Raw genomic sequence first — 9,685 nt, forward strand, 5'->3', positions numbered from 1 at the left:
TTTGGTTGAAGATGCTTAGAGGGAAACATTAGAAACCTCTTTTGTTATAGCATCTTTTAGGCTTTAGTTAGGAGCTTTAGGAGGGGGGGTGCGTTAGTAGATAGGTGTAGGAGTAGAATAGGAGGTGTCAAAGTGAAGGAAGAGGTCACACCTTCCTCATGCTTTGTAATTGGCGCCGGTTCTAGAAACCTTTTAGGAGGGAATTTTGAATTTGTGTAGCTTGCATTTCAGCACCTTAGGCTATAAATAGAGGTGCTCCCTTTTGTAAAATTCAGATTGGAATTTAGAGTAAAGAAACTATACTCAAATTTTGAGTGAGCATTGGAGAGCTTTTGAGCCTTCTTCTCTAGTCTTATCTTGAAGGATCCATGGTGTCCTCAAGTGGCGGCAGCACACTCATCTAGGAGCAACCATCCTTCTAGTGGCGTGATCATCCAACCTTTCATCCATCTTCATGAGCATTCTTCTCTCCTTCCTTCCTTCTTTTTCAATTGTTCATGTTTAGCTTGTTGTTCTTGAATTTCTGTTCGGCAGTTTTCAATTCTGTGGAGTTTTGGTTCGGTGCCTTTGTTTCTTTGCTGTTCATTGTTGTTCTTATTCATTTTCAGCCTTTATGTTCGGTTCATTTCAGTTTTTAGCTATTTCTATTCGGTGCAATTGCTTCTTCTTTCACTTTAATCGGTTCAATTTGACTATAATTGGAACTTCTGATGGAAGAGGCCCAAGCACAAGCCCACACGCAAGCCCACCAAAGGGTAGATTTGGGCCAACCATAGAGTTATGGCCAAGAGGATCCAAGAAGACATTCTTTTACATGTTCAAATGCCATAAACTCTAGTGTAGAGTAGACTTTAATTTCTTGTCAAAATTAGCATAGGAACTTTATTTGTAATTTTCTTAGAATTAATTTTGGCACCTAAAACACCAACCTAGGTAAACTTAGAGTTTCTAAAAAAACCTCTAAATTTACCAAGGCCGGTCTAGAAAGCCCATGGAGGGGGTGAGCATAAAAACTAGACACACCCCTCCCCATGTGCTCATTTGTGCACCCATGTGCCATGTGCACCCATGTGCTTCAAATTTACATTTCATATGGCTAGCATTAGGGTTGCATTATGGTCCTCCTTAGCCTATAAAAGGAGGAGCCTACACCTTGTATTTTCAAGTTTATTGTGAGTAAATTTATGCTGCCATTTTGTGCCAAGCTTTGCTTCTCCTAGAATTCTAAGCTCTAAACTTCACATCCTTCAGCTTTCCTTGGGCTGGCCGAACCTCCCTATGTTCATACCTATCATGCACCTTCAAGATCAACATCACTCTTAGGAGGATCTTGCACACGCACCTCCATAGCTTCCGCACCACTTTCTTACATGATTCAAGAAGAGCTTCATGAAAATGCTATCATTTGGTATCATGAGCTTGGGTTCTTCAAGATGAGTTGCTTTTGGTCTTTTCATTTCTATTTCTTCTTTATTTTAATGTTGTTCATCTTATTTCCTTAATTGTCTTGCTGTTTTTTGCATTTTAATTTGTTTTGGTGTGCTTTGTGGAAGATCCAACCGAAGCACTTTTGTGCAATTGATCTTGAACAATTTCTTGTGCAAATTGTGATAGGATTCCATACATCTTTGAGTTGCTGTTTTCTTTTAGGCTTTTGAGTCTTTATTTCTTTTAATTTGGTTCTTATTATGCTTTTGAGTCTTTATTTTCTGAATCTATACATGTTTTGTCAAGTCATGTTCATCCACATTGTCAACAATTCTTAGTAGTCCTTTTATTTGGCTTGATTGTTTCTTGATTTTGGGTATCTTTAATTGCTTTGAATCTGCTGTTCTTTGATCTTTTGGTGCCTTTTTAATTTTAGTTTGAGTTCCATTTGTGTTTAGATCCTACACAAATTCTATTTCACAAATTCCATTGTGTTTAAATTTTGGTATCTTGCTGTTTTTGTTTCCAGTTTCCAGAATCCCCTGTTTCCAATTTTCTGTGCTGGCTGTTTCGTTCCAGAAAAATATTTTCACTCATAGGAAAATTTTGATTCTCTGGAATATGCAAGTTTGAAGTGTTATAGAAAGGACAAAAAAGGAATTAGTCCAAAAGAATCAACATAAAAAAATGATAAATCTTTTAAAATCAGTGTGCAAATCTGAGGCGCTACAGCTGGCGTAACTGAACACCAAAATTGAAAAATTTATTAAAAAAATTGGTGCATGCGTTTTCAGGGATTCCAAAGCCAGATTTTAGCTATGATCTTGAATATCTTGCATATCAAATTTCAGAATCATATCTTAAAAACACAACTCAACATAAATTGGGGAAAAACACGTTTCTGGCCCACAACATTTTCCAGTGGTGCTGTTTTTTTTTTATTTGGTCATCTAATTCTAGTGCCATTCTTAGGATTCTTTTGTGTGCCTACCTTTAATTGAGTACCTTTTATTTGCTTGCTTAATATTTCTTGGACCTCTTTCTAGTTGTCATAATCTAACTCCTTTTGGTGGTACTGTTTTATTCAATTAAATTGTTTCTTGCTTTTGTTCTTTGACCTCTAATTTGGTGCTGGAATTTATTCTCCTTTGGTGCTTAATTGAATGGAAACTGGACTTGGGTAAGGTCTAGTCTTTTGATAGGTGCTGGAATTGGAGAATTAAGACCTTCTTTCTAAGGGGAAACAAAGCCAAGGCAGAATCAAGCTTTCTTGAAAACACTACAAACACTTGGAGGGCCAACAAGCAAAGACAACAAGGAAGTGCATTTAGCAAAAAGAGGATCAACAAAGGGAGTTTTTCTTAATTTCCTTGCAACTTGATTTGTGTTAATTACCTCTTAATTACGCATTAGACGGTGAGTGTGTCTTCAAGGGCTCCAAGTGTCCAAGAAGCCTCACCTAGGGCCGACTAGTATAGAACTCTTTAATTAGCAATTGTTAATTGTTTGTAATTGCCTTTTCTTTTGCTTAGTTAGTGACGCTTTGCATGAATATTTTGTTAAGTTTGTGATAAACCGTCTAGCTTTGTTGATTAGTTAGCTTGCATTGTTTTCTTGCATTAAAATATGATTTCTCAACTTAATTGTGTTCCAAGTGGTTTACTAAGAGAAAACTTTGTGTGAAGACATTGAGGGATAGTTTTTGGCTAAGGCAAAGGCTTGGTATTTAAGTAGTCCACTGTGACTCACCTCCCTTACCTGGAAGACTACCTTCTTTGACTTCCCTAAATTTTTCTCAAGGTAAAATACTTCTACACACAAAGCTTTAGTCATGTCTTCTCATTCCTCTAAATCTCTTAAAAGTGAGGTGAAATCCTTGAAATCTCTTTTGAAACAACTTACTAAGGATATTCAATCAATTTCATCTAAACAATTGGAGAATGAGATCAAAACTAATGAATTGACTAAAGCAAAGAATGAGAAGTCTCAATTTTCAAAAAAATTACATTCTCATGCATCTAGCTCTAAACATCATGATTATCTTGGGGAAGAAAGTATTAGGAAAAATGAATATCATCAACAATTCCCTAAGAGAGCTAGGAAAGAGAGACAAGAAAACCTAACCAAGCATATCTCTCACACTCAAGCTAGAGAAATTCCATGTTTAGAATACCTTGCCAATGATCAATTAGCATCTCAATGTTTCAATGAAAGATCTATGATCTTAAGGGACAAAGATGAGAATAGTAGCCAAGAAAAAGAAGCTAGTGAGAGTGAAGAAAATGTAAAAATAGAAAAGCAAGAGAAAACCCTTGGGAAACAAAAGGCGTGGGAGAAGAGTGTTCCTTCCCACAAGGTCATTCAACAAGAAGGAAAAGTTGAAAATACATTTGAAAATATACCTCTTGTTGAACAACCTAGCCTTACTTTTTGTAAAGGAACACTTGCATGCCTAGAAAAAAAAGAAGAATCCTTAAAAAAGGCTTGTATAGATAAAAATATAGTAGATTATTTTACATACATGCCAAGATATCACCAAGTGAAGGTTAAGTCATCTATAAGCATCTACAAAGACAATTTTTTATGTGAAGTAGTGCCTAAAGAAACTTGTCATGTCTTATTGAGACAACCTTTGCAAAGAATTGAAATTTCCATGAACAAAGGTTGTATCAACGAGACTACCTTCACACATAAAAGAGAAATTCTTCATGAAGGAGAACTCATGGGTCAAATTAGAGTTGATAAAACTCTAGAGCTTTTAAAAGGAAAATTATTGTCACCCATGAGAAAAGATGTTCAAAGACATTACCCTAGATACATTCCGTGTTTTAAAAATACATCTAAGGCGATGTCTCATGAACTCTATACTCCTTCACCTTTTGCAAATGATCCTTGGGAAGACATAAGCCTAAATTTCACATTAGATCTTCCACAAGACTACTAATATTTCTACATTTGAAGTTGTATGTGAACATAGTCCTCTTTCTCTTTTTGCGTTGTTACCACTTCCTAAAGAAATTATGCCTAAGGAACAAGTAACCACTATTGAAAATTTTACAAAGCATGAGAGGATTAGAGAACACATGCAACCATCAAAAGAGAAATATTGTAAAAAGTTGCCAAAAACAAAAGAAAAACAAAATGGCAACTTCATAAAATTGATTTGTATATAACTACTTCAACTAACTCATTTGCTTTATTTGATAATTCCCCTAGGTGGACGTTTGATCCGGGAGGGCAAGCATAGTTGAAGAAGCAAGAGGCTGCTATCCGAGATCAAATCTCTAGATCTGAGGATAGATCTTCTCAAGGTGAAGGAGATGATGGACACCATCCAGCCACATCCATTCCCCTAGCCATGAAGAAGAAGAAGCAATGGATTTGAGGACAAATCCTTTTCAAGAGGGAGGGGATGATGGAAGAGGCCCAAGCACAAGCCCACATGCAAGCCCACCAAAGGGTAGATTTGGGCCAACCATAGAGTTATGGTCAAGAGGATCCAAGAAGACGTTCTTTTACATGTTCAAATGCCATAAACTCTAGTGTAGAGTAGACTTTAATTTCTTGTCAAAATTAGCATAGTAACTTTATTTGTAATTTTCTTAGAATTAATTTTGGCACCTAAAACACCAACCTAGGTAAACTTAGAGTTTCTAAAAAAACCTCTAAATTTACCAAGGCCGGTCTAGAAAGCCCATGGAGGGGGTGAGCATAAAAACTAGACACACCCCTCCCCATGTGCTCATTTGTGCACCCATGTGCCATGTGCACCCATGTGCTTCACATTTACATTTCATTTGGCTAGCATTAGGGTTGCATTATGGTCCTCCTTAGCCTATAAAAGGAGGAGCCTACACCTTGTATTTTCAAGTTTATTGTGAGTAAAGTTATGCTGCCATTTTGTGCCAAGCTTTGCTTCTCCTAGAATTCTAGGCTCTAAACTTCACATCCTTCACCTTTCCTTGGGTTGGCCGAACCTCCCTATGTTCATACCTATCATGCACCTTCAAGATCAACATCACTCTTAGGAGGATCTTGCACACATACCTACATAGCTTCCGCACCATTTTCTTACATGATTCAAGAAGACCTTCATGAAAATGCCATCAACTTCCATATGAGTTTGAATTTGGTGCTAGTTTTGGTGAGTTCTTGACTTACAACATTGATCCAATTCTAAGAAAAAGTGCCTAACAATTGTTCAACTCAAGTTGATTCCTAAGAATGTCAAGAATCATTCTCTTCTATGCAATTGGAATCACATCATGTGGTATCAAGAGTTTAGGTGTGTTCTTGTTTAATTGTTGAGTTGTGTAGCATTTTGTTTTCAAGAGCTCTTTTAATTTCTTGCAATTTATGGTTCTGTTTTTAGGCTTATTTGAGTTTGCTTGCTGTTTTAATTCTTTTACCTATCATATGTTTGAGTATTTTCCTTTTTGAATCCATACAAGTGTTGTCTTAGTCTTGTTTTTTCATAATTGTCATCACTTCTAGTAGTACTTTTGTTGATTTTATTGTTTCTTGCTTTAGTGTCATATAATTTTTCTGAATTTGATATTGATCCTTTGTGCCTTTTCTGTTTTAGAATTGAGTTCATACTTGTATTCTAGACCTATACAAGTTCCTATACATCATTTTCCATTATGTCTTTGCTAGTTCATAATTCTGTTTTTCATTCCTATTAGGAATCCTCTGTTTTTCTGAAAACGTGCTTACTGTTTTTCCTTATTGCAATTGATTTACTCACTGGAAAATTCTGAAATTCTGGATTTGTGATATTCAAAGTGTTAGAAAAGAGTAGAAAAAAGAATTACTCAAAAATTCAAAGTACACAAAAAATGATAAATAAAATAAAAAAAGTGTACAATTCTGCCAAAAAGAATACGGTAATCTGGCAGCGATTTTGAAAAATTTATCTCAATTAATTGGCTTACTGTTTTTAATTGATTTCAGTGCCATTATTGAGTTAACATCTTGATGTTTCTGTGGTTTAAATTTCATAATCCAGTTCGCTCTACATCATTCCAGTTAAATCAGTGAACATCAAGCACAGTTTGCATAAAAAAAAAAATTCCAGTAGCTAAATTTTTGTTTTCTTCATCTACTCTAGTGCTTTTCCTTAAGTATTCTTTTGTGTGCCTACTTTCTCATTGAGTTCTTTATTTTCTTGATTGTTATTCATTCCTTACTCTTTGAGTTTGGCTTACATATAGTATTCCTTTTGCAATTACCTTTCTTTGCTTATACCTTTTCTTGTTTGTCTTTATTGTTTCATTGGTTTTGTGGTGGTTGCCTTTGAGATTGGTGTGCTTGCTTTGACATCTTTCATTTGAGGATTCCAAGTCCTCAAGATCAGATTGGTGCAAGAACATTAATTCTTTGAGAGTGACCTCTTTTTCTGCCTCAATTCACTTCGGCATTTTGATTGAAACACTCACTGTTCTTGCTCATTTTATTTCTTAACTTGTTTGCTGTTTTGTGTGTTTGCTGTTTTTAATTCCAAATGGCTGGATTTTCAAGTGATGCATCCTACAAGCAGAATTCTCCTTCCAAAGCTTCCATCCTTGGTGAATTACATGAAGCACAAAGAACCATTAGACGCTTGGAAGAGAAATTGCAAAAGATGGAGGTGCAACAAGCTAGACCATCTCCTTCAATCCATGATGAGCATCATAGACCTTCAACAAGAGCCTCTTCAAATGATTTTGGCCATGAAGATGAACATAGGAGAAGAAGAACTCCACCCCAATTCCATGGACAAAGACATCATCATCAAGGGGAAAAACATCACTACGGCAATGGCTTCTATCAAGATGCAAAGTCTAGGCTTCCTTCAGTCAAGCTTCCTTGTTTTAATGGCTCTAGTGATCCTAATGTATATTTAGATTGGGAGGCTAAGTGTGAACAAATATTTGAGATCCATGAGATCCAAGATGATCATAAGCTTAAGCTAGCCACCCTAGAGTTTAGTGATTATCCCATGAAATGGTGGCATGGAATTGTAAAGGACATTATCTATCACAAGGGTCCTCCCGTGGACTCTTGGAACTCTTTAAAGGATAATATGCGCACTAGGTTTGTGCCCCCACATTTTAGGAAAGACCTCATGTTGAGACTCCAACGGTTTCAACAAGGCACGCTAAATGTGGATGAATATTATAAGGAGCTAGAGACGCTTGTGCTTAAAATTGAATTAGAAGAGAGTGAGGAAGCTATGATTGCTAGGTTTGTGAGTGGTCTTAGGAAGGATATTCAAGACATTGTTGAGTTACAAGAGTATTCATCATTGGGCTCTTTAGTTCATCTTGCAATGAAGGTGGAAGCCCAACTTCCTAAGAAAAACTCTTTCAAAAATGCTTCCAATGATGGATACTACTCCAAGTCTTGGAGAAACAAAAATTCTTTTTCTAAACATCCTTCCAAAGATTCTTCTTTCAAACCCAAGGAAACTAAGCCATCTACTTCTAGGCCTAAATCTCCCACTAGAACGTCTAATACTAAATGCTTTAAATATATGGGTTATGGTCATATAGCTGCAAATTGTCCTTCAAAACGAAGTATGTACATGCATGAGGGCATTGTAGTTAGTGAGCATGATTCGGATTCTCCTAAGCATTCATTGCATTCTCATGCATCTAGTGAGGAAGAGAGCGAATGTCCACTTGAAGGGGATTTGTTAGTTGTGAGAAGACTTCTTGGACAAGTTTCACAACCTTTTGATGAAAGTCAAAGGGAAAATATTTTCCATACAAGATGTCTTATTCAAAACAACATTTGCTCTTTAATAGTGGATGGGGGTAGTTGTGCAAATGTGGCCAGTACAAGAGTAGTAGATAAGCTTGGATTGCCTCTCATACAAAGCCCTACAAATTAAAATGGCTTAGTGAGGTAGGAGAAATAATTGTCAATAAACAAGTCCTCATCCATTTCTCCATTGGAAAAATACAAAGATGAGGTATTATGTGATGTTGTGCCCATGAAAGCCACTCATGTTCTTTTGGGAAGGCCTTGGCAATTTGATAGAAAAGTGTTACATGATGGCTTTACCAACAAACTATCTTTTGAATTCCATGGTCACAAGGTTACTTTAAAATCTGTCTCTCCAAGAGAAGTCCATGAGGACCAAGTTATCATGAAGAAAAAGAGGGAGAGTGAAAAAGATAAAAAAGATAAGAGTTATAAGCCTACACTCCTTGTGTCTAGGCGTGAAATTGAAAGGGAAATAGTGGCTCATCATCCTCTTTTCTTAGCCATCCCTAGAACTCTTAGAGTAGAATCACTTGTTGATAGTCCTCATTGCTTGGAAAATTTGGTAGAAGAGTTCCAAGATGTGTTTCAAGATCCTCCAAATGGACTTCCACCTTTGAGAGGGATTGAGCACCAAATTGATTTGATACCGGGCTCTTGTTTACCAAATCGTCCAGCATATAGGACCAATCCAAGTGAAACCAAGGAAATTCGCAAACAAGTTGAGGCTTTGATTGAGAAAGGGTGGGTGCAAGATAGCATGAGTCCTTGTGCTATGCCTATCATCTTAGTGCCAAAAAAGGATGGCACATGGCGAATGTGTTCGGATTGTAGGGCCATCAATAACATAACAATTAAGTATAGGCATCCCATACCTAGACTAGATGATTTGTTGGATGAATTACATGGTTCAAAAATCTTTTGAAAGATTGATCTCAAAACCGGCTACAATCAAATCCGTATCAAACCGGGTGATGAATGGAAGACGGCTTTTAAGACCAACTTTGGTTTATATGAGTGGTTAGTCATGCCTTTTGGCCTAACTAATGCACCAAGTACTTTCATGCGCCTCATGCATCATGTTCTTAGACCTTTCATTGGTAAGTTTGTTGTTGTTTACTTTGATGACATTCTCATTTATAGCTTATCTTTGAATGACCATAGGTTGCATGTTAGGCAAGTTTTAGAAACCCTTAGGAAGGAACATTTGTATGCTAACCTTGCTAAATGTATGTTTGCTCTTGATCATATAGAATTCCTAGGGTTTGTTGTGAGTTGTAAAGGGGTCCATGTGGACAAAACAAAGGTGGTGGCCATTCAAAATTGGCCTACACCAAAATCTTTAAATGAGGTCTGAAGTTTTCATGGACTTGCTTCTTTCTATAGAAGATTTGTCCCAAACTTTGGTACCATTGCCGCACCACTCAATGACATAGTAAAAAAGGATGTGGTTTTTCATTGGGGAGAAGCACAACAAAATGCTTTTGACACTTTGAAAGAAAAATTGACT

The sequence above is a fragment of the Phaseolus vulgaris genome, chromosome 1, assembly GCF_000499845.2.
Source record: "Phaseolus vulgaris cultivar G19833 chromosome 1, P. vulgaris v2.0, whole genome shotgun sequence".
Taxonomy (NCBI): domain Eukaryota; kingdom Viridiplantae; phylum Streptophyta; class Magnoliopsida; order Fabales; family Fabaceae; genus Phaseolus; species Phaseolus vulgaris.